Raw genomic sequence first — 23,553 nt, forward strand, 5'->3', positions numbered from 1 at the left:
TCACAAAAAAAGGTGATAATTAATTCAAAAGTCTTTTTGTACAAATAGGGAGTTAGATGAATAGATCAATTGATAAAAAATAACTACATATTTTGTTTGTGTTTAGTTTAAATATATATGTTTCATTTTCCTGATACAACAGAAGCTGCAGAAACTAAAGTAAGGTGGGAGTATTTCTGAACTTCAGATAAATGCCTATGTGCAAGTGATACCTTTTCATTCAACATTCATTAAAATTATGAAAAATATAAATGTGTCATGATTCTCTTTAATCTGCAGTTTCTATCTTCACCCACAGGTGCTGTATTTTTGAAATTGGTTTCATAGTTTCTGTTTAAGGCTTGTATACTTGGCTGACATCTCTCTTGAGAGTATTCTTGATTCATTTTTCTTTAGTTCTTTAAGTTCTGACTCTATCGTCATCTGGTTCTGGCTGGGGCTATTGGAAGTTCTGAGGCTGGCTGGAGGTTCTTCTCACATGTGTGTTGTATTTTCCTGCTGACAGGCCAGTGGAGTACTTTTCTCATCATTGAAGTTCAGTAGCTTAGGATTGACTCTAGGTCAGTCATTCTGTATTAGTTTTTCCAGATATATGGTGTGCCTTTTGACCACTGATTATGTACTTCTCTATCTCTGCATTCCTTCATTTCCTTATTTTTCACTCTCTCTCCTCTCCCTCGCTCCCTTCTTTTCTCCCTCCCTCCATTCCTTCTCTTTTTCCTCCCTTTTTTTCCTTTCTTTCTTCTGTCCTTTTCTTCCTCACTCCCTCCCTTCCTTCTTCCCTTACTCCCTCCATTCTTACATTTCTTTATTTCAAGACAATGCCTTGCTCTGTCACCCAGGTTCTAGAACAAAGTGGTGTAATCATAGCTCAGTGCAGCCTTAAACACCTGGGCTTAAAAAATCTTCCTGCCTTAGCCTCCGTCGTAGCTCTGACGATGGGCGTGCACCACCACACCTGGCTAATTTTTGTTACTTTTCTAGAGATGGGGTTTTTCTATGTTGCCTAGGCTTTCCGGAACTCCTGGCCTCATGCTATTCTCCCAATTAGCCTGCTAAAGCACTGGGATAATAGGTGTGAGCCACCATGCCCAGGCTTGTTTTTTGTTTTTTTTTAAGTTCTCTCACTTAGGGCCACCTGTTCACAACCCAGTGTTAGACTACGCTCTCTAATTTCCATAATTTTTTCAGTTGCTTTAATGTAGTTCTTTCATTCTCTGATTCACTTATATTTTTTATTTTTTGAGATGGAGTCTCACTCTGTCACCCAGCCTGGAGTGCAGTGGTGCAATCTCAGCTCACTGCAACCCTTCCTCCCAAGTTCAAGTCATTCTCCTGCCTCAGCCTCCCAAAGTAGCTGGGATTGCAGGTGTGCACCACAGCATCCTGCTAATTTTTGTAGTTTTATTAGAGACAGGTTTTACTGTGTTTGCCAGTCTGGTCTCAAACTCCTGACCACAGGTGATTCGCCCCCCTTGGCCTTCCAAATTGCTAGGATTACAGGCGTGAGCCACCACACCCAGCCACATTTTTTTAATTCTTTTCTCTATTGATGGCAGGAAACTTAGGTTGATTTCATCTCTTCACTATTGTTAATAATTGTCTGCACATTTTTTTGCACTTGTCACGGAGAGATAGAATTCAGTTTCTCTTCTCTTGAAAATGAGCTCAGACCACTGCTTCTGTAAGTAGAATACAGTAGAGGTGCTGCTCATGACCTGCCAAAGTTAGGTCTTAAAAGATGATACTGTTTCCACTTGGCTCTCCTTCCTGGGAGGTGTGCACTTAGATCCCATTCATTTTGTGAGAAAGCCCAGGCCATGCAGGGAGGTTATGTGTGGGTATTCCACCAGGTAGCCCCAGCCTAGCCCTGGCTGACATCGCACATTAATTAGGAGATATTTGAGCAAGGAAACTTTTGACACTATTCTAACTCCATACTGTTTGAAGGCAACCACATCCTGAGCCAGAACTGTCTGTCAGTCTAGTCAGCCTCCAGACGTGTGAGAAGACTTATAAACATCATTGTAACTTTAGGTTTTTGGTGGGTTTTTTTTCTTGTTTGTTTGTTTTCTGAGACAGAGTCTCACTCTCTCACTTTGTCCCCTGGGCTGGAGTGCAGTGGCAGGATCTCAGCTCACTGCAACCTCTGCCTCTGGAGTTCAAGTGATTCTGCTGTCTCAGCCTCCTGAGTAGCTAGGATTACAGGTATGTGCTTCCACACCTGGCTAAATTATGTATTTTTAGTAAAGACAGGGTTCATAATGTTGGCCAGGCTGGTCTCAAACTCCTGACCTTGTGATCCACCTGCCTCGGCCTCCCAAAGTGCTGGGGTTACAGGTGTGAGCCGCCATGCCAGGCTGGTCTGTTACACAGCAATAGATAGCAAACACACAAAGTCATCTTCCAATATAAATATTAGGTCACTTCTCCACTTGACAGCATTTAATGGTTTAGAATTGGGTGTAAAATAAAGACAAAATCAATCCTGAATCCATCTGATGAGGGATTAAAAACCAGAGTATATTAGGGGCTCAGGGGAAAAATAAATAGGAAAAAAGCTCTCATAATCTGATTTAAAATGTGCAAATGATCAGAATAGACATTTATCAAAAGAAGACCTATAAATGGCAAGTGGGTATATGAAAAGGTCCTCAATATCATTGATCATCAGAGAAATGCCAATTAAACTACAATCCCACCGCAGTTAAAAGACAGGCAACAATAAATGCTAATTAGAGTGTGGAGAAAAGGGAACCCTAGTACACTGTTGGTGGGAATGTAGATATTAGTGAAACCACAATGGAGAATGGTTTGTAGGATCCCAAAGAACTAAAATGAGAGCTTTTTAATGACATTAAAATCCTACTGCTGGGTATGAACCCAAAAGAAAGAAAATCAGCATATCAAAGAAATATCTACATTTCTATATTTATTGCAATACTATTCACAATAGCCAAGATTTGGAAGCAATCTAAGTGTCCCTCAACAGGTGAATGGATAAAGAAAATGTGGTACATACACACAATGGAATATTATTCAGCCATTAAAAAGAATAGAATCTGTTATTTGCAACAACAAGTGTAGAACTGGCGATCACTATGTTAACTAAAATAAGCCAGATACAGAAAGACAAATTTTGCAGGCTCCCAGTCGTTTGTGGGTGCTAAAAATAAAAACAATTGAAATCGTGGAGATAGAGGTAGAATGATGGTTACCGTAGGCTGGGGAGGGTGGTGGGCTGGAGGGAGTGCACAGGAATAATTAATGGTTACAAAAATACAGTTAGAAAGAATAAGGTGTAGTAGTTGATAGTACAACAGAGTAACAATGGTAAACAGTAATTTAGTGTATATTTTAAAATAGCTAAAAGAGGCCTGGCATGGTGGCTTATGCCTGTAATCCCAGCACTTTGGGAGGCCAAGGCAGGTGGATTACCTGAGGTCAAGAGTTCAAGACCAGCCTGGCCAACATGGTGAAACCTGTCTCTACTAAAAAATTATCTAGGCATGGTAGCAGGTGCCTGTAATCCCAGCTACTTGGGAGGCTAAGGCATGAGAATTGCTTGAACCCATAAGGTGGAGGTTGCAGTAAGCAGAGATCACACCACTGCACTTCAGCCTGGGTAACAGAGAGACTCACAAAGAAAAAAAAAACAGAAACACCAAAATATTCCAGCTGCTTATGAAGAGACTGGGTATGGAAAAACATGAGTGGGAGCAGGACGTCTCGTGAGGAGCTGCCAAATCAACATCTTTTCATCACTTGAGACCAAGTTTTGAGCAGGGCCTTCACAAGAATATGGCCCACACTTGGAGGCCATAATTCTGACTCAGTGCTGGTGGAGGCCCTGTGAGGTCACACTGTGGAGGCTTCTTGGGAAAGTGTTGGCTCTTGAAAATCAATATCTTGGTTCATTCTTTTGATGCAGGAGACAATGACCTGTCTCTCCTCATGTGTCTGCTCCATACAGTTACAGAGTGCCTCTTGGTCCAGGAGCTTGTCTTCTCTAGAGTTTGCACAAACACAAATAATCATCACAGGCTCTCCGGCCACGTGCCTTGGTTATGATGCAAAATAGTCCCCAGCACCGGATGTCTACATTGTGGAAGTGGAATTTCCAAAACACCTTTTTTTTCTTTGAGACAGAATCTCTCTCGGTAACCCAGGCTGGAGTGCAGTGGTGCAATCTCAGCTCACTGCAACATCTGCCTCCCAGGTCCCAGTTCAAGCAATTGTCCTGCCTCAGTTTTCTGAGTACAGAGATTACAGGCATGTGCCATCATGCCCAGCTAATTTTTGTATTTTTAGTGGAGACAGCATTTCACCATGTTAACCAGGCTGATCTTTAACTGCTGACCTTGTGATCTGCCTGTCTTGGCCTCCCAAAGTGCTGGGATTACATGACTGAGCCACTGTTTCCAGCTTTTTTTTTTTTTTTTAATATATAAAGACACAGTCACACTATGTTTCCCAGGCTGGTCTCAAACTCCTGGCCTCAAGAGATCTTCCTGCCTCAGCCTCTCAAAGTGCTGGGATTACAGGTGTGAGCCACTGAGCCTGCCTTTTTGTTGTTTTTAGACAGGGTCTTGCTCTGCCACACAGGCTGGAGTCCAGTTGCATGATTACAGCTCACTGCAGCTTCCAATTCCTGGGCTCAAGTGATGCCTCAGCATCCTGAGGAGCTGGGACCACAGGCAGGCACCACCAGAATCAGCCGATTAATTTTATTTTTCTAGAGAGAAGATCTCACTCTATTGACAAGGCTGGTCTTGAACTGATTTTTTATCCTCCTGCCTTCACCTCCCACCTTGAGGACCTCTTTTCCCAGGCTTGAAAATAGAATCCATGCTCTGAAAGGAGGAAGAAATGGGGAGCACAGAAATCCAAGAAGCCAAGCAGGCTTGCCTGGATACACACTCAATCCCTTATGTTGGTTTTACTTCAAGAACACAGCTAATTCAGAGATTTTTTTAAAAGTTCCTACTTGGCATGTGAATAGCTTTTTCCTCAGTAAATTTGAACATCAAGTGTCTCTCTGTGACTGAACCAGGCAAATATTTTACACATGGGAAACCATTATCAAATGATTGTATTATAGAAAGGGGTGGATGGGATGGGGGCAAGGCAGGGATGGATGTCACCATGCCTGTGTCCCTGTGCTCCCACCCACCTCCTTGGACCCTGCTCCCTATGATGCTTGTCAGTGGGCACAGTGCACTAAAGGAGTTACTAGGTAGCAAAGCCAGAAGACATCATTCTCAGCTTCATGGAATTCGCTTACTTTGATATAATTTATTTATGCACAAAATTTATTAAAAGTTTACATTCGCTGCTTCTGAATATCTAAGCCAATTGTTAAACATCATGATGTTACTGGATTCTTAAAACAAGCTGGAGGTCGGGCACAGTGGCTTGCACCTGTAATCCTAACACATTTGAAGGCTGAGTCCGGTGGATCACCTGAGGTTAGGAATTTGAGACTAGCCTGGCCAACATGGTGAAACCCCATCTTTAGTTAAAAAAAAAAATTAGCCAGACATGGTGGCGGGAGCTTGTAATCCCAGCTACTTGGAAAGCTGAGGCAAAAAGAATCACTAGATCCCAGGGTCGGAGGTTGCAGTGAGCCAAGATTGCACCACTGCACTCCATCCTGGGTAATAGAAAATCTCTGCCTCTAGAAAAATAAATAAATAAATAAATAAATAAATAAATAAATAAATAAATAAATGAAACAAGCCAGAGAACGGTTTGTTTAGGCTTTGTTTTGAAACTGTGAAGACAGGCAGTGAGACTGAGTGAGTTGTCCAAATTCAGGCAGCAAACTGTAGACACATGGTTCCTGGCCCTTTGCAGCCAGAGTGTGGGGGCCGACTCTGTGGTGGAATGCACTCCCCCTCCATCTGCCAGCACTTTCATGTGCCATATCTGGCCTCACCACCTGAAGACCTGGGAGTCTTTGGATTTCCCTGACCTTTGACACCAGATCTGCTTACTTGCAAGTCCTGTTGGACTTCGAACCTTTCTCCTGTCTTTGTACTTTTTATCTTCATCATTGTTTTCACCTGGCTATAATCATAGCCAAAGGGCTAATATCCAAAATCTACAAAGAACTAAAACAGATACACAAGAAAAAAACAGACAAGCCCATTCAAAAGTTCGCAAAAGATATGAACAGACACTTTTCAAAAGAGGACATACATCAGGCCAACAAACATATGAAAAAATGCTCATCATCACTGGTCATTAGAGAAATGCAAATCAGAACCACACTGAGATATCATCTCACTCCAGTTAGAATGGTGATCACTAAAAATTCTGGAGACAACAGATGCTGGAGAGGATGTGGAGAAATAGGAACACTTTTACACTGTTGGTGGGAGTGTAAATTAGTTCAACCATTGTGGAAGACAGTGTGGCGATTCCTCAAGGATCAAGAAATAGAAATTCCATTTGACCCAGCAATTTCATTACTGGGTATATGCCCAAAGAAGTATAAATCGTTCTACTATCAAGACACATGCACACATCTGTTCATCACAGCCCTGTGTATAATAGCAAAGACCTGGAAGTAACCCAAACACCCATCAATGATAGACTGGACAAAGTAAATTGTGGTACATATGCACCATGGAATACTACCTTGCCATAAAAAATGAGTTTGTGTCCTTTGTAGGGACCCTGGTGAATCTGGAAGCCATCATTCACAGCAAACTGACACAAGAATAGAAAACCAAACACTATATGTTCTCACTTGTCAGTGGGTGTTGAACAATGAGAACACGTGGACTCAGGGAGAGGAGCATCACACACTGGGGGCAGTTGCACGGGGTAGGTAAGGGACAGTGGGGGGTGGGGAGGGTGGGGACGGCTAACATGGGGAGAAATGCTGGATATAGTATACACCTAAAGTAAAATAAATAAATAAATAAAAAGAAAATACAATAGAGTGGTTCTGACACTGATTTTTAAAATATTTGTGTTAAACATGAGCACAGTGTCGAATACCCACATTTTACAGATGAGAAACCTAAGGTCAGCAAGTATGAAGTCATTTGTTCATGGACCCCAGCCACAAGCAGATCTGACTCCATCAGCACTCTTTCCTTCACACTTAGTTGACACCTTTTACAAAAAATAAATGGCTTTATTTTTCCCCATTAGCAAACAACACATGAGCTATTAGCGAATCAATACAAAACCAGAAAATAAATAGTAAATCCATCTCCAGGACATAGATAACTTGGTTAGTAGCCTGCAGACTTCCTTCTATGTACCTCTTTCTGTGTACAGTTTTATACAAATAAGATCATATTGTCCTATAACCTGGTTTCGTTTCTCAGAAACAGATTGATTGTAATATATTTTCTTGCACTCACAGAACTTTAATGCATTTTTTATTTTTCTTCCGTGTAACTTCTCATATACAGGGTTGTGGCATCACATAACATGCACATTTTAATTAATAGAACACTAAAATAATAGGTTCCCTAAGCTCCCTAATCTTAGGTTAGGCAAGATTACCAGAGCATCATGCAGCCAATTCACAAAATGACAGGAAATACTCAATCATCATCATTTAAGTCATGAAATTTTGAGGCTGTTTGTTAAACAGTAATAGGCACTATTTATATATGTATAAATGTATGTATGTATGATTTATATGTATCATGTACAATTTTATGTTATTTTGGAAGAAAGGAAAAGGAAAAATTGATAGGTTTCATAATCATTATATTACATACATTTCTTTATTTGGAAAAGAAGTACTTTTTCCATAATACGGTAATTTGTCCTGTGTCTGGAACATATGATTTAATGAATTTTTAAGGTTATAGAAAGAGTTAAAGAAATAAAATTAAAGATGTTGCTCATATTTGTGTTATACAATGAAATTTTAAAAGCATCCTGTACTCTGTTAAAATCATTAAAGAGACTTTAACTTCTTATTCTCACAAAAGTACACAAAGAGTATTTTTTCAAATCTAAAAACATAATTAATTGTAAATATTATTTCTGCATAACTTACTTATAGTGAAAAGAATAAATGGGATTTTTGAGACAACAAAATGGGCAGAACAAGAAACAAACACAAATCTTTTACAGGTTACATGATCTGACTTGTAACATGATCAGAATATTACCAGAAAGAAGTCTTGATCCAGACCCCAAGAGAGCATTCTTGGATATCGCACAACAAATAAACCAGGGTGAGTCCATAGAGTAAATTGAAAGCAAATTTATTAAATAGCAAAGGAATAAAGAATGGCTACTACATAGGGAGAGCAGCAGCACGGGCTGCTACACGGAGTATACTTAGAGTTATTTAGTGATTATACACTAAAGACGTGGATTATTCATGAGTTTACCGGGAAAGTGGTGGGCAATTTCTGGAACTGAGAGTTCCTCCCTCTTTTTTAGACATAGGAAGTAACTTCCTGATGTTGCCATGACATTTGGTAAACAGTCATGGTGCTGATGGGAGTGTCTTTTAGTATGCTAATGTATTATAATTAGTGCATTAGCAGCATCGAGACAACTAGTGGTCACTTTCATCACCATCTTGGTTTTGGTGGGTTTTGGCTGGTTTCTTTACTGCAAACTGTTTTATCAGCAAGGTCTTTGTGACCTGTATCTTTTGCTGACCTCTTGTCTCATCAACTGATAACTCAGCCCAGCAAATCTCAGCCTTATTTTACCTATTCCCTATTCAAGATAAAGTTTCTCTGGTTCAAACACCTCTGACAGTAATATCACATAAATCATCAGGGTAAAATGAGAGAAGTTAAACAACTTCCAGGAACACAAGTACATGATTGAAATCAAGATCTTTTCTGATTTTATAAGGTCAGTATGTTCTAGAAAACAATATGACAATTTCTGAGTGAGTTGGTTGTTCAACTAAGAATGCTATACTTCTAAAAACAAAAACAAACTAAATTTAATAAAATTATTCCCATGCATGAACTCAACACATATTTAGATAGTTTTCAGAGGATATGAGTCAGTAAAACAAAAATATTAACCACAAAAAGAAGGGAGTATAAGTCTTGGGATCTGGGAGTCAACAGACTTAATAAGGATTAAGGATGATTGCACAGGGAAATCTTTGAATGTCTTGCATGCACTTATTTTTCTAAAAATCAGCTCAGATGGCAGCAGAAATAAGAAGTAAAGGGCAGAAATTTAAAACATTTCTGCTCAATTTGAGCTTTGAGTAGTACAAAAGGAAAAATGAACATGAAAAAATTCCTTTAGAGACTTTTTTAAAGAGTGTACTGAACCCATTCCACTTCTGACTGTCTTAATCAGCTCTGGCAGCGGTAACAAAATATCATAGATTAGATATCTTATGCAAAACAGAAATGCATTTCTCACAGTTCTGGAGGCTAACAGTCTGAGACCACTGTGCTAGCACTGTTAGGTCTGCCCTGCTCCAGCTTGCCTACTGTTGACTTGGGTCCCTTTATAGGGGCACTGGTCCCATTCACGATGGCAGAGCCTTCATGACCAAATTACCTCCTGTAGGTCCTACTTTCTAATATCATTATATTGGGAGTTAATATTTCAACACATAAATTTGGGGGGAAACAAACATTCACCCCATATCAATGACCCAATAAATCTTAGTGAGGCTCAGATAATTTGTATATGAAACAAAATTCTAAGGCTACGCTGATGCTGCTTGTTTTCTAGAGCATATTAGAAACACCATATTAGATTTATGGAGCAACTGGAAATAAAAGAACCATAACTTTAACATTTATGAAAATAAAAAATCAGTATTAACTATAAATAATAAAATAGTGCATGATAAAGTAATCATAGTAATGAATAACATTTATATAACCTGTAGTGATCCTAATATTTCATTAATTTAATTAAAATTTAGTATTTGGAGTTAGGTGGTATAGAAAGTAAGGAGATGCAATATAACATAATTATTAGCAACTTAAAGATAAACTAGCTATATAAACTATTTCGCAGTTAAAAAGTAAAAATGTGTCAAAATATTATAATTGAGCCCTCTCCCAATAATAGGGTAATGATAAGAATTGGGAAGGTGTACAGGTCTATCTTTCATTATAAAAAAGAAGTTATTCCTGGTCAACAAGGTGAAACCCCATCTTTACTAAAATATATGAAAATTAGCTGGGAACGGTAGTGCATGCCTGTAGTCCCAGCTACTCAGGAGGCTGAGGTAGGAGAATTGCCTGAACCCAGGAGGTGGAGGTTGTAGTGAGCCGAGATCACGCCATTGCACTTTAGCCTGGGTAACAAGGATGAAATTCCGTCTCAAAAAAAAAAAAAAAAAAAAAGGAAGTTATATCTTAGATGTTTAGTTCTGTGCATTTATAACTATGGTTAAGTTTTAAAAAATGTAGTCACTGAAACTTAAAAAATATAATAATTTAAAGAAAAACTCTCTAACTGAGCTAAGTAGTAGTGTAGACCCACCATCAAAAACAGGAGGTGGAAGGTATTTCTGAAAAAAATGCTAAAATGCATTATAAATTACAAATAGACCAACAGCATGAAATAAAAATAACCATGATGGAGGGAAAATGACAACAGCAGTTGCTATTTGACATTTCAGATGGATAAAATTGACAAAATGTGGAAAGGAAAGACTGAAAGATTAGTTCAACCATTGTGGATGACAGTGTGGTGATTCCTCAACGACCTAGAAAGAGCAATTCCTGTTGACCCAGCTATCCCATTACTGGGTATATATTCAAAGGATTATAAATCATTCTATTATAAGGATACATGCACACGACTGTTCATTGCAGCACTGTTTCCAATAGCAAAGACCTGGAACCAACCCAAATGCCCATCGATGATAGACTGGACAGGGAAAATGTGGCACATATACACCATGGAATATTATGCAGCCATCAAAAACGATGAGTTCCTGTCCTTTGTAGGGACATGGATGAACCTGGAGACCATTATTCTCAGCAAACTGACACAAGAACAGAAAATGAAATACCGCATATTCTCACTCACAGGCGGGTGTTGAACAACGAGAACACATGGACACAGGGAGGGGAGCACTAAACACTGGGGTCTGTTGTGGGGAACAGAGGAGGGACAATGGGGGGTGGGGAGTTGGGGAGAGAGAGCATTGGGAGAAATGCCAGATATAGGTGAAGGGAAGGAAGGCAGCAAATCACACTGCCACGTGTGTACCTATGCAACTATCTTGCATGTTCTTCACATGTACCCCAAAACCTAAAATGCAATTTTAAAAACTTTTTAAAAGACTGAAAGATTTGAATCTTAAACCACAAGTTTTCTTTGAAGCTTCCTTCTGGCAGAAGTAGCCGCAATATTACTTTTTATTTTTATTTTTTTGAGATGGGGTCTAACTCAGCCTCCCAGGAAAGAATGCAGTGGCATGATCTCGGCTCACTGCAAGCTCTGCTTCTTAGGTTCATGCGATTCTTGTGCCTCAACCTCCAGAGTAGCTGAGACTGCAGACACGCGCCACCCTGCCCGCTATTTTTTTTCTTCTATTTCTTTTTAGTAGTGATGCGGTGGTCTTCAACTGCTAACTTCAGGTGACCTGCCTGCCTGGGCCTCCCAAAGTTCTGGGATTACAGGCATGAGCCACCACGCTCAGCCCCAATATTACTTTTACTGGCAAAAACCGCCATTACTTTTGCACCAACATAATGGAAGAAAGCAGTCGTCCTTCACTTGAGCTCCTCTGAGGTTCTTACCAAAGGTAGATGTCTCTCAACATTTTACTTGCCCTTTTAAAGATGATGCCCTGTCATGATTCAAGCTAATACGCACATTCAGGACTGAGATGAGACCAGTCTCTGCTCACATAAGAAAGTCCTAGATGATAACTGAGTCTTAAGTTGTGCATAATATGTATCATTAGGAATAAAGGAAGTACTTTTAAGAATGGATCTTATAATCTTATGTCTGCCTGACTAGACTGAAGGTGCAGAATAGGAGGCTAGAGAAGGTGAACTTCTTGACAGGGGAAAACGATCAATGAGTCTGCATTCAATATCCTAACAGGAACAGCTGAGGCTGAAAGTTACTTATGCTGCAGTGGACCTTTGATGCTTAGCGATGAGAACAGCATTCAGTAAAAGGAGAAGATGCTAGAACTTTCTCGAAATAGTAATAAGGGATCAAAGGCTCAGGGGGATACTAATGTTAGAAAGAATTTATTTTATACTGAAAGTTATCACTTGGCTCTATTATCCAAAGCAAGCAAGATTTTCCTATCCTCATTAACAGAATAGAGAAGCCCTACAGGGGCTGTTTTGTACGAAATGCTAAAATGGAAATTGGCTCTGAAATATCAGTGAGGAAAATAATTTTCAGAATGGCAGACCAGGTGGCAGCCCTTAAACATAAGAGACTAAATGGATGTAATTACTGAAATTGTAGAAAAGCTGATTTCTACAGAGTGGCTTGACCCAAAAGAATGTGCAACAATGGCCAACACTTTGCAGAATTCATGGGTAAAGATTAAAAACCAACGGGATGTTACTGCCACAGTTTTTGTGACAGGCTGGCTATCCAAAGACTGATATCCACTCCCACAATGGAAAATCACTGTCTCTCTCACTGCCGTCTAACATTTATTAAATTACAGACACAGAATGCACACAGAGCATGAGCTCTATCTCACCAAAGCTGGTCTAATTTTTGCCAATGTGCCATTTTCCAGCCTGCCTGCAGCGAGTGCCCTCAAAATAGCTGAGTTCCCCAAGAAGTCCTACTGGATGCCAGATTGACTACATCAAACCTATTCCTTTTATGAGGGGCAAAGATAAATTACTGTCAAATTGTCTAACATTTTGCTACTCTTTTTTATGAAGTATTAGCTTATTGGAATCTTAATTATTCCTTTCTAAATTACTATTAATAAGCATATTCTCATGTAAATAATTGCCCTTTATATTATCCTCTTCTGAGATTTCTGTTCATGTCTTTTCTTCATTTCTCTAGTATGTTTTGGTGACTATCTCATTTACTCGTATGCATTATTGTAACCAGGTTTCCTTGGGTGCTGGTGAGGCACAGTTCCTCTAAGAGAATGTTGTAGGTTCTTGGTCTCCGCCTTCTCATGAATAAGAGAAGGGACTGCTGCAGGTGTGCAGTAAGCTCATAAAAATAAATATTGGACTCGAGAAGTGTTGCAGAAAGGTGGTTTTATTTAGGTGGAGAAAAGAGAAGAAGAGCATGTGGAAGGTGATTCCAGACGGGAAATCCAAGAGGGGAAAGAGAGCTCCCATTATGTGGAGGGGATCCCAGAGAGCTGGAAATCCAGTGTGGGTGAAGGAGAAAGGGAATTTATCCTGGAAGAAATTCCCACCTTCCCAAGCTCCTCTGGCCAATGAAAGGAGTTCCTTAAACTTCCACTAGAGTGATTGACCCTTAGTTTCTTCCTGCGCCCACGAAATTCAAACATAAACCGTTAAATCTCCTGGATGGAGAGAGAAGGGAGAGGGAATGGCACTGGAAAGTTCTCTAAAACTACGCCCCCTTGTGGACCTGGTGAGAGAATATATTCCCTCATTATACATTTTTATAAAATTGTCATTTTTCAGTTTTATATTTTCCGAATATATTTTTCAGTTGATAGTTTCTTTTTTTATGGCATCCTTTGATAAGCAGCTATTTAATTTCAATGGAAACAAATGTACCTCTTTTCTTTCAGAAAAAATAGTACACTCAGGCTTTAAAAAATAAATCATTCTCATCTTTATTTTACTAATATCTCCAGAATTGTTTTATAACACTTTTCAAGCTTTGTTTTCCATACTAAGTATTGACTGCCTTTTGAATGTAATGTGGTAGAGATGTGGTTCGTTTATTTTATTCCAATGAGCTCAATACTATTTGTTAAATAATGCAGACTTCCCCATCTGATTTGTTCTTCTATGTTCAGGTGTTGATCTTTCCTATTTGCATGAGACCTTTCCTGTCCTTCTGAATGGTTGTATTGGTTAATATCATGAGTTCTTTGTCAAATGAACTGTCCTAATTACAGTTCTTTCTTTTTTTTTTTTTTTGCTGTACCAATTGTACTAGCTTTATAATAGTTCTTGGTCTCAGGTGAATCAGTTTATTCCAATATCAACATTTCTTTCAGGAGATACTTGGAAATCTTTGGTTCTTTGTAATTCCACAAATACTTAGACTCATCTTGTCAATTTGTACAAAATAATAAAAATTTTGATTGGCATAGCAATAAAGCTATGGATATAATTGGGTGAATCAAAAATTTTAATTATTGATTCTCTAATTTAATTTGGCATATTCTATTAAATTTGTTTTCAAATGTCTTTCAGTGATTATATTTTTGCTTCATCAAAGAACTGTAGATTTTTATATTTAATTATCAAATTTAGAAAACTATTACCTTATAAGTGTAATTTTTACAAATGTGTTATTATTCGCCTTTCATCCCATCACTCGTGATAAACATTTTCTAAACTGTAAAGTTTTTTCAGTAGATTACTTTGACTTTTTCTATGTAGACAGTCACACCACCTTTGAGGAGTGACAGATTTGTCCCATAATTTCCAAAATCTCATATTTAAAATCTTGTTTTATTGAATTAGCTAGGCCTTCACATGAAAATATCATAAATGCATTGTCAGTAGGCATTCTAAAGTTGTCCATAAGCATAAGCCAATTTTGCTAATGATATATTGCAAATGTTAAAATTTTAAAATATATTTATTAGGTTAAGAAACTTCTTTTATTTCTAGTTTGCTAAGGACTTTTAAAAAAATGAGTCAGTGGTTTTCTGTATGTGTAAAGATAATTTTATGTGTTATTTCTTTGAACAGTATGTATGCATAAATTACATTTCTATGTTTGCTTATGTTAAAGCTGACACAATTCAAACTGTGCATGACCTAATAGCTATGGTTCTCATTTTAATTGTAGCTTGCTTTATTGTTTTTATTTTTATTCTTGAAGTGTTGTCTCATTTTCTCAATTCTTTAAAAAGTATGTTATCTTCCTATGGTAATATATTCATAATTATGCTCTATTTGAGCTGACAGTTTATTTAGAGTATTTTGGCAACCATACTGCCAAAATTAAAATTTTGTGTGTATTAGTTGAATTATCTTTGAAATTTCAACTTATTACCATCAATCAATTCTCCAAACAATAATCAAAGTATATATTTAAAGGAATCTGGTTGTTAAAACATGTTTGCCATGTTAAAAGAAAGAAATAAGCAGAACCCAGTTTTCATAAAAATGAACCTAAAAGTGACTCTCCTAGAAAGTAAAAAATGCAATATTTAAAATTAAAAGCCCACTGTACATATTTTGCAACTCATAAGATAGAAATTGTTTACTGGAAGGTAGATCAGGAATTATCCAGAATGAAGCAGATAGAGATAGAGATAAAAGAAAATTGGAAAGAGAGTAATAACAAAACAATATTGAAAGTATCTAAAACATAGCTGGTCCCAGGAGAAAAATGGGAGCTGGGGCCAATCCAGTTAATGAACATTGAAGATGCATTTTTTTAATAATTAAGAAAACCTAGAAATTCACAGGTTTAGGAAACCAATGAATTCAAATAGAGCAAATTTTTAAAAATCTACACCAAAAAGGAAACTGCACTGCAGAAAAGCAAAAGAAAAATTCTACAGTTAAGGATTAGGTGAGGGTAGAGGCATAGCTTACATTTAAATGACCAGTAGTGTGATTGGTAAACCAGAAAGAAATGGGATGTTACACTATCATCACTTATTCATATATGTGTGTATGTGTGTGTATGTCTGTGTGTATGGATATACATATATATGTATATATACACATATATATGTGATTGTATATATACCACATACAGTATGAGATTGTATGTGATATATATGTATACACATACAATCTCATGTGGTTTGTATATATGATAATCTTAAAAGTTCATTGGGTTTACAAAGTGTAAAATAGAATATATGTTAACTGAATTAAATGAAAATGTATGTTTTGTGATTTAAGAAGTTAAATTTCAAATAAAATAATATATATGCAATACTTAGATTCTTCCGGAGAATATAAATAAAGAAAAACCTGCAAAAAAGACATTTTGCATCATGGGTTAGAAAACACAATAACATAAATGTGCCATTTTTCCTGCAATTTATTTATAGTTTTATATCAGTCTCAATCAAAATCTCAAGATTTTAGCAGAAATTTATAAACTGATGCAAACCATGAAAATGCAGGATGTCAAGGAATACTTCCCCAAATAAACCTATGCATATATGGACACTTCCTTTGAGAGGAGATAGTAAAAAATAGCAGTAATGATTTGTTGATCATTTCAATAAAAGTTGCTGGCAAAATCAGTTTTCTTTATGGAAACAATGAAATTCAACGCCTACCTAGAACAATAACACACCAAAAAATTTCTAGTGGATACAATACCTAAATGAAAAGAAAATTCAGAGGCATTTATGATGCAGAAAAATATGTGTTCACTGAATATTTACGAAATTCTGAGTTTTATACACTCCTCAGTCATATGGCACAATCAAATTTAACTGTTTTGCAATATAATTTTACTTTGTTAAGAAAAATACATATATGCATGCATAAAAATGACTTACAATTAAAATGTTATTTAGACACACTTTTAAAAATCTTAATCTCATTTACCATATGCGTATTTTTTAGATCTAGTTTCAGATATTTGAATGTTCCTCTCACTAGAGATGACGGCAAATGGGTAGACGTTGATTACATTGTTGAGAAGCATCTTTTACAAAACAAATTACTTTTATTCATATTTCTGATGCAAGAACTGCAATAATTAAATATTTTCCATAGAAAGGGTCATCGGATTGTCTGAAGAGTTGGTTAATTCTTAATCTGGATTGTGATTTTGTTCGAAATATATGTATTTTACTGTGCATGGAGATTACCATTAAAATGGAAAAATTCAGATCTCATAATAACATAGAAACAAAATAAAAGTTCAAATACTTAATAATTTTGATATCAGATCAAAAATAATCTCTGAAATATAAATTTATTTAACATTTCAAATGTCACCCACTATAATTTCTGTAGTGTTCTGCATCTGTCTTCCAGCATGTGTCCACAAAAAGAAAAGGATCTATCTTCATATTTTCTGCTGATGCTAGTAAGTTATGTGTTTTGAATCCCATGTGTTTTGATTTTGCTGTTTGTTTACCCGTCCCTCAGAACTGTGGAGAAAAAAAAATCTTTTCTTTTTTTTTTTTTTTGATACGGAGTTTTGCTCTTGTTGCCCAGGCTGGAGTGCAATGGCGCGATCTCGGCTCACTGCAACCTCCGCCTCCTGGGTTCAGGCAATTCTCCTGCCTCAGCCTCCTGAGTAGCTGGGATTACAGGCACGCGTCACCATGCCCAGCTAATTTCTTGTATTTTTAGTAGAGACGGAGTTTCACCATGCCTGTGACGCTTGCTGAAGCCGGCACTGCTCCGTGGGGCTGTGACCCGCACCATGTGCACGTCCCAGGACGACTGGCGCTCTGCGCACTCCATGCACGAGTTTTCCACCAAGGGCATTTATGGGCACATGGTTAACCTGGACAAGTACCGGGGCTTCGTGTGCATCGTCACCAACGTGGCCTCCCAGTGAGGCAAAACCGAAGTGAACTACACTCAGCTTGTCGACCTGCACGCCCGATATGCTGAGTGTGGCTTGCGGATCCTGGCCTTCCCCTGCAACCAGTTCGGGAAGCAGGGGCCAGGGAGTAACGAAGAGATCAAAGGGTTCGCCGCTGGCTATAACGTCCAATTCGACATATTCAGCAAGATCCGCGTGAACGGGGATGACGCCCACCCGCTGTGGAAGTGGATGAAGCTCCAGCCCAAGGGCAAGGGCATCCTGGGAAATGCCACCAAGTGGAACTTCACCAAGATCCTCATCGACAAGAATGGCTGTGTGGTGAAGTGCTACTGACCCATGGAGGAACCCCAGGTGACAGAGAAGGACCTGCCCTGCTATTTCTAGCTCCAAAAGTGTGTGGCCCTGTCCAAGCCCCTGCCCTCACACTCGGAGCCTTCCACCGGCACCCATGATGGCCTGCCTGCAAACCAGCTGATGGTGGGGGCAGACCTGAAAACCCGGCATGCACCCTGCAGGAGGAAGGTCCCGTGGCCCGCTGGGCCCGGCTTGGTGCACCCACCCCTGGCTGCCTTGTGGGAATAAACAAGTTAGATTGTCAAAAAAAAAAAAAAAAGACGAGAAAAGATCTTAAGAGTTGCAAAAAATGTTTCTTTTCAAATGGTATAAAGAAAGGCAATCACTGGTGTGCTCTGATGACTAACTACATAATCCTACTGCCAGATTGCAATGGGAAGACAAATCTCACTGCAGACAATCTAAGTTACCGAGATACATTTCCTCCAGATTGCATAGTTTTGAAAATATGACACCTATTGGGAAATGTAAGTAAGCAAGTGGGATAAAAGTGACTTCCATTATATAAAAGTACTACTTAAATTTTTAATGATCAACCTGGGAATGCACAAAAACATCGGGTAGTCTTTATGGCTACCCTAGCCGTAAAGACTTAAAAGATATTTAAGATTCTGAACAACTTTAAACTGAAATGGAAGTCAGGTAACATATCATAATGAATCTTGTAACAGTAAAAATAAAAGGTTTTTATTACAATAAACCCCCTTGAAGAAAACTTTTTCCTCCTGAGTATGACACATAAAAAGAGTAGACTTCATACAATTGTGTGTTATAAAATAAAAGAGTGAACTCCTCTAGACTAAAAGAATTAAAAGCAATCGTGACATTTTAGTACTCCCAAAGAAAACGGATGGTTGAAATAGACTTAGTGCATTGACTCTGTCTGTATACACTGCAATTTCACCAGATGTTGGATAGATAACTTTAATATGACTTGCCCAACACCCCGTCACTCACAGTCAGTTCAAGGAGAAAGTGTTTGGAATATTCCCAAGTGCTTATGTCTTATACTGTTCAACGTTTCATGGTATAGTTAACACAACAACACAATAGACTATGATTTTCTCCAAACTTCATTGCAACTGGCAATCGTCGTGACATAGCACTGCAGGATACACTATTCCCTCCTCTTTTCACAGGGCCACATCCCAGTTAGTGAGAAACCCTCTAAAATCATGATGAGGCACTAGAGCAGGTGGCTCTGTGCCAACTCAGGAGAAGATCTCCTTGAGACTCTCCAATAATGAATTCTAACCGGGTGGATTATTTGTTCTGCATATTTGCTTTTCCTGAGACCATGATGGGAGAACCGTTGAGCAATTTTTAAAAGTGGAATTGGCTGCTGCTGCAACAGAGAATTTTTTGTGTTTCTTACATGCCAGAAAAGTCACATGAAAAGCATCCATGCTTAATAGAATCAACTACAAGCCTTGAATTCAGAGGAAGAGCCCTGTTTTCCATTTGATAAGCCATTATTGCCACATGGGGGAAAAGAATCACAGTCAGCAATAATTTTGATCTCAAAAACACTTAAATCAATTATTCTCTCAGTGCCAGGAATATAATTATTTTCTCACAAGCTGTACACTCAAAATTTGAATTTTTAGCGCATTTTCTTTTATTTTGGAGTTCACATACCTCTAGAACAGTTTTCACATTACAAATGCAAATTTATGGCAATATTTCTACTTAATTTATTTAATTCAAAATTTGTATTATGGAATTCTACTAGTAGAAATCACAGTGCATATGACATACAGGGTTATCTTTAATCACCAGACAGTAGAATTTCATATTTTCCATAGAATTTCAACATTAAGCCATGTTGTCTCTGTACTAATTTTTAAAAAATATTATTTTTCACCTTTATATCAGAGATTGAAAAGCTATGGTTCAGAGACGATATGAAATTGTTTGAAAGTTACAAACATTAAAAGATATGTTTAGTATTCAAATATAGAAAATCTGGCTTCAGAATCCATGGATTTAATCATTATGCTACAGTGTTTCAGCATTGTAGCTTTTAGTTTGAGGTTTTTATTAATATTAATGTAGTTTGATGATTAACTTATCTATGATGTAACTATTCTGATATGGTAGATGGAAGCATATTAGTAAAAGCATTGTGTAAGATACTTTCTATTAAAATTAAATCACATGTCAAAGCAAAAGAGCACCCATTAAAATGATATTTGTCAAGGATGCTCCTGTTTGAATGGGCCTCTTTTTATTTGGACATACTAAAAGAACAGATTGTGTATTTAAAATAGTTTGAGCCTAGGTTAAAATAATAAACACATTGATTTTTAATTAAATCAAATACAATTGAAGACAGTGGTAAAGTGAAACAAAATGATAAACTAAATTGAAAATAAAGATTTAAATATTTAGGTACAACAAAATTATTTCTTATCTTTTCTTCTCCAGGTAATTGTGTCACAATAAAATACAATTATTTTTTGTAACATTCTCATGAAGAAATATTATTTTTCCCAACTTTCATTTATTAAAAAAAAACAACCTTATTGGGTGGGGAAAAATATAGAAAAGATTTGAACAGATACCTCATCAAAGATGATCTATGGATGGCAAATAAACACGGGAAAAGATACTATCATATGCCATTAGGGAACTGCACATTATAATAACAAAAACACAGCATGACAAAACTATTAGAATTGCTAAAATGCTGGTGAGGATGTGGAGCAAGAGAAACTCATATTTATTGCTGGTGGAAATGCAAATATACAGCTACTTTGCAAAGTAATTTGCAGTTTCTTACAAAACTAGGCATACTCTTACCATGTTATGCAGCAATCATGCCCTTTTGTATTTGTCTAAATATGTTTAAAACTTACCTTCACACAAAAACCTGCAGATGAAATTTTATAGCACATTTATTTACAACTGTTGAAACATGAAAGCAACCAAGATATTCTAATAAATAAATAAATAAACAACCTGTGCTAGATTCACGAAACTACATTTTACTCAGTTCCAAAAAATGTCTATCAAGCCATGAAAGGATATGGAAGAAATTTAAATGCGTATGGCATAGGTATTACACACACACACACACACACACACACACGCACATTATATTATATTTTATATATAGTCTCCAGTTCCTGGTACAGGAAGCCTAAAATCCTTGCAATTACCTGAGCAAATAGGGGCTCTAGGAGAATCTTTTGTTCTAATGTTTGGTCTTTGTCCTCGTTTCCGACACACAGCTTCTAATCACTTGAATTTTCTTGAGTAATAGGAATGTCTTTTGTTCTCATGAGGTTACCTTGGTAGGCCCCTGGGTGGGAACTGGTAACCAAAAACACCACGTTATAATTAGAAGCTTGAAATGTTTTGCCCCCCTTTTTATCCTCCAGGAAAAGAAAGGAGCTACCTATTGAGTTAATTACCTGTCATGCCTATACAATGAAGCTTCCATAAAAATCCCATACATTTATATAATACAAAACATATATGTTCAAAATTAGAAAATATTATGGAAAAGTAAATAACACCTAAATGAATGGAAATGCATCCCATGTTTATGGGTCAGAGACTTAAAATTGTTCATTTTTCTGCAGGATGATCCTTGAGTAGTCTTGACTGACCCAGTTTTTCTCCTCTCTTCTTGACTTTGGGTCTCAGAATAGCTATAGAGTACACAGGGAATGCATCCTGAGATGGGGAGAAACTGCCTGAAATAGCCTGGACTTTGTTCCTGTCACTCCTCGGGAACCTCACATCATGAGTTAGGAAAGACTGCTGGGGATAACCTGGGCTCTGTTTCTGTTTCCCTAGAAACAGGATGTTCTTCATTACTTTAGCCAAACATGTTTCCTGCAGGTTATAAAACCAAGGTCAGGCTACTTTTTGACGTCCCTCAGCTGTGCTACAAGAGGGGCACATGCAGATGATGCAGATGAAACTCTACCTACCCTGGGGAATTTTCCTCAGCATTGGGGGTACTGGATCATCATGGATTTTAGGTTTCTGCTGCTTATCTGCAAATAATAAATCCACTTCATATAACTTGGTTTGTGTGTGTTCTGTGTCATCAGATTTGGACAAGTAACAAAAGTGTAACTCAAGAGGTAGTGGACGGAAATTCAGACTACTCTTCCTGAGGGTTGATGTGGTGGTAACTTTCGCTAGCTTTCATGCAATGGGAGTCTTCCCTTAGGATTCATTATCAGTGAACCTACTCCACAATAACAATACTCACCAAATTGGAATGCAATCTCTACTAGAACCCCTGCTGAATTCTTTCTTAAAAAATGACAAGCTTATTTTTAAAATTAATGTACAATTGAAAGGGATCCAGAAGCCCAAATAATCTTGAAAAAGAACAAAGTAGAAGGCCACTCATTGCAATTTTGAAATTTACTTAAAGCAACAGTAATCAAGACACTGTGTTAGTTACACAAAGAAAATTTTTTAGATCAACGGAATAGAATTGAGAATACAAAAATAAACTCTTACATCTACAGTTAACTGATTATATAACTCTTACATCTATGGTTAACATCTATGGGTGTAACAAGACCATATGAAAAGAAAAGAAGAGTCTTTTCAACAAATGCTGTGAGACAGGATAGCCAAAGGGTGAAACTGGGTCCTTACTTCACATCATACACAAAAACTTATTCAAAATGAATCAAAGATCTAGATGTAAGAGCTAAAATTACAAAATTCTTATGATAAAACATGAAGTGAATCTTAATGACCATTAATCTGGCAAATGATTCTTAGATTTTGACACTAAATGCACGAGTCACACAATTTTAAAAATATAGATAAATAGGACTTCAAAACTAAAAAGCTTCTGTGTATCAAATGTCTGTCCCTAAACTAAAGAAACCCATTGGATGGAAGAAAGTATTTCAAAGTCATTTATAAGATAAACAATTTATATTCAGAATATACACAAAACTTTACAATTATAAATAGACTAATAATCTATTTTTTAAAATGGGCAAAGGACTTCAGTAAACTTTTTTCTCAGAGCAGATATACAAATGGCCTCTAAGAACATGAAAAAATGTTCATCTTTGGTTTTCTGAAAATTATAAATCAAAACTACAGCGGGTATATAGTATTAATTAAATAAATAAATGTTGAATTAGTGAACAGTTAATGATAAATTGCAATAGTGGATAAGAAGAACAGATAAGAATCACAATAAGATACTAATGCAGTTGAATACTATGTAAGCAATCAAGTTGGAAGTTCTGAAGGAAGATGCCAGAGTAGATTTTTGAATTTGAGGGATTTTTTTAAATTTATAGGAAATAGCAAAAATTAATCTACACATCCTTATAAGGAAAGCCAGTGTCTTGGGGTGAAGTACGTACAGACAGTAAGATCTTCATTGAGATAGAAAAAAGTCAATATTATCAAAAGAGTTGACATTAGAGAATAATTTTCTCAATGTCAGATGACACTTTGGTGAGTCCAGGGAAAGATTATATTAAGGAGAACTGCAAAATCAGAGAGAAAATTTACCAAAGATTATGAGAGTAGCAGTTGAACAATAAAAATACAGAGTGTGCATGGACTGGAGGCAAGAAAATATTTTTC

The 23,553-nt window shown here is 37.3% G+C and overlaps 1 pseudogene; it reads left to right on the top strand.

Annotated features, from left to right (window-relative positions):
• The first annotated feature begins 17,448 nt into the window (after positions 1-17,448).
• Positions 17,449-18,000, top strand: LOC144580507 (phospholipid hydroperoxide glutathione peroxidase pseudogene; annotated as a pseudogene).
• Positions 18,001-23,553: the final 5,553 nt, after the last annotated feature.

This window comes from Callithrix jacchus, chromosome 20 (assembly GCF_049354715.1).
Source record: "Callithrix jacchus isolate 240 chromosome 20, calJac240_pri, whole genome shotgun sequence".
Classification (NCBI taxonomy): domain Eukaryota; kingdom Metazoa; phylum Chordata; class Mammalia; order Primates; family Cebidae; genus Callithrix; species Callithrix jacchus.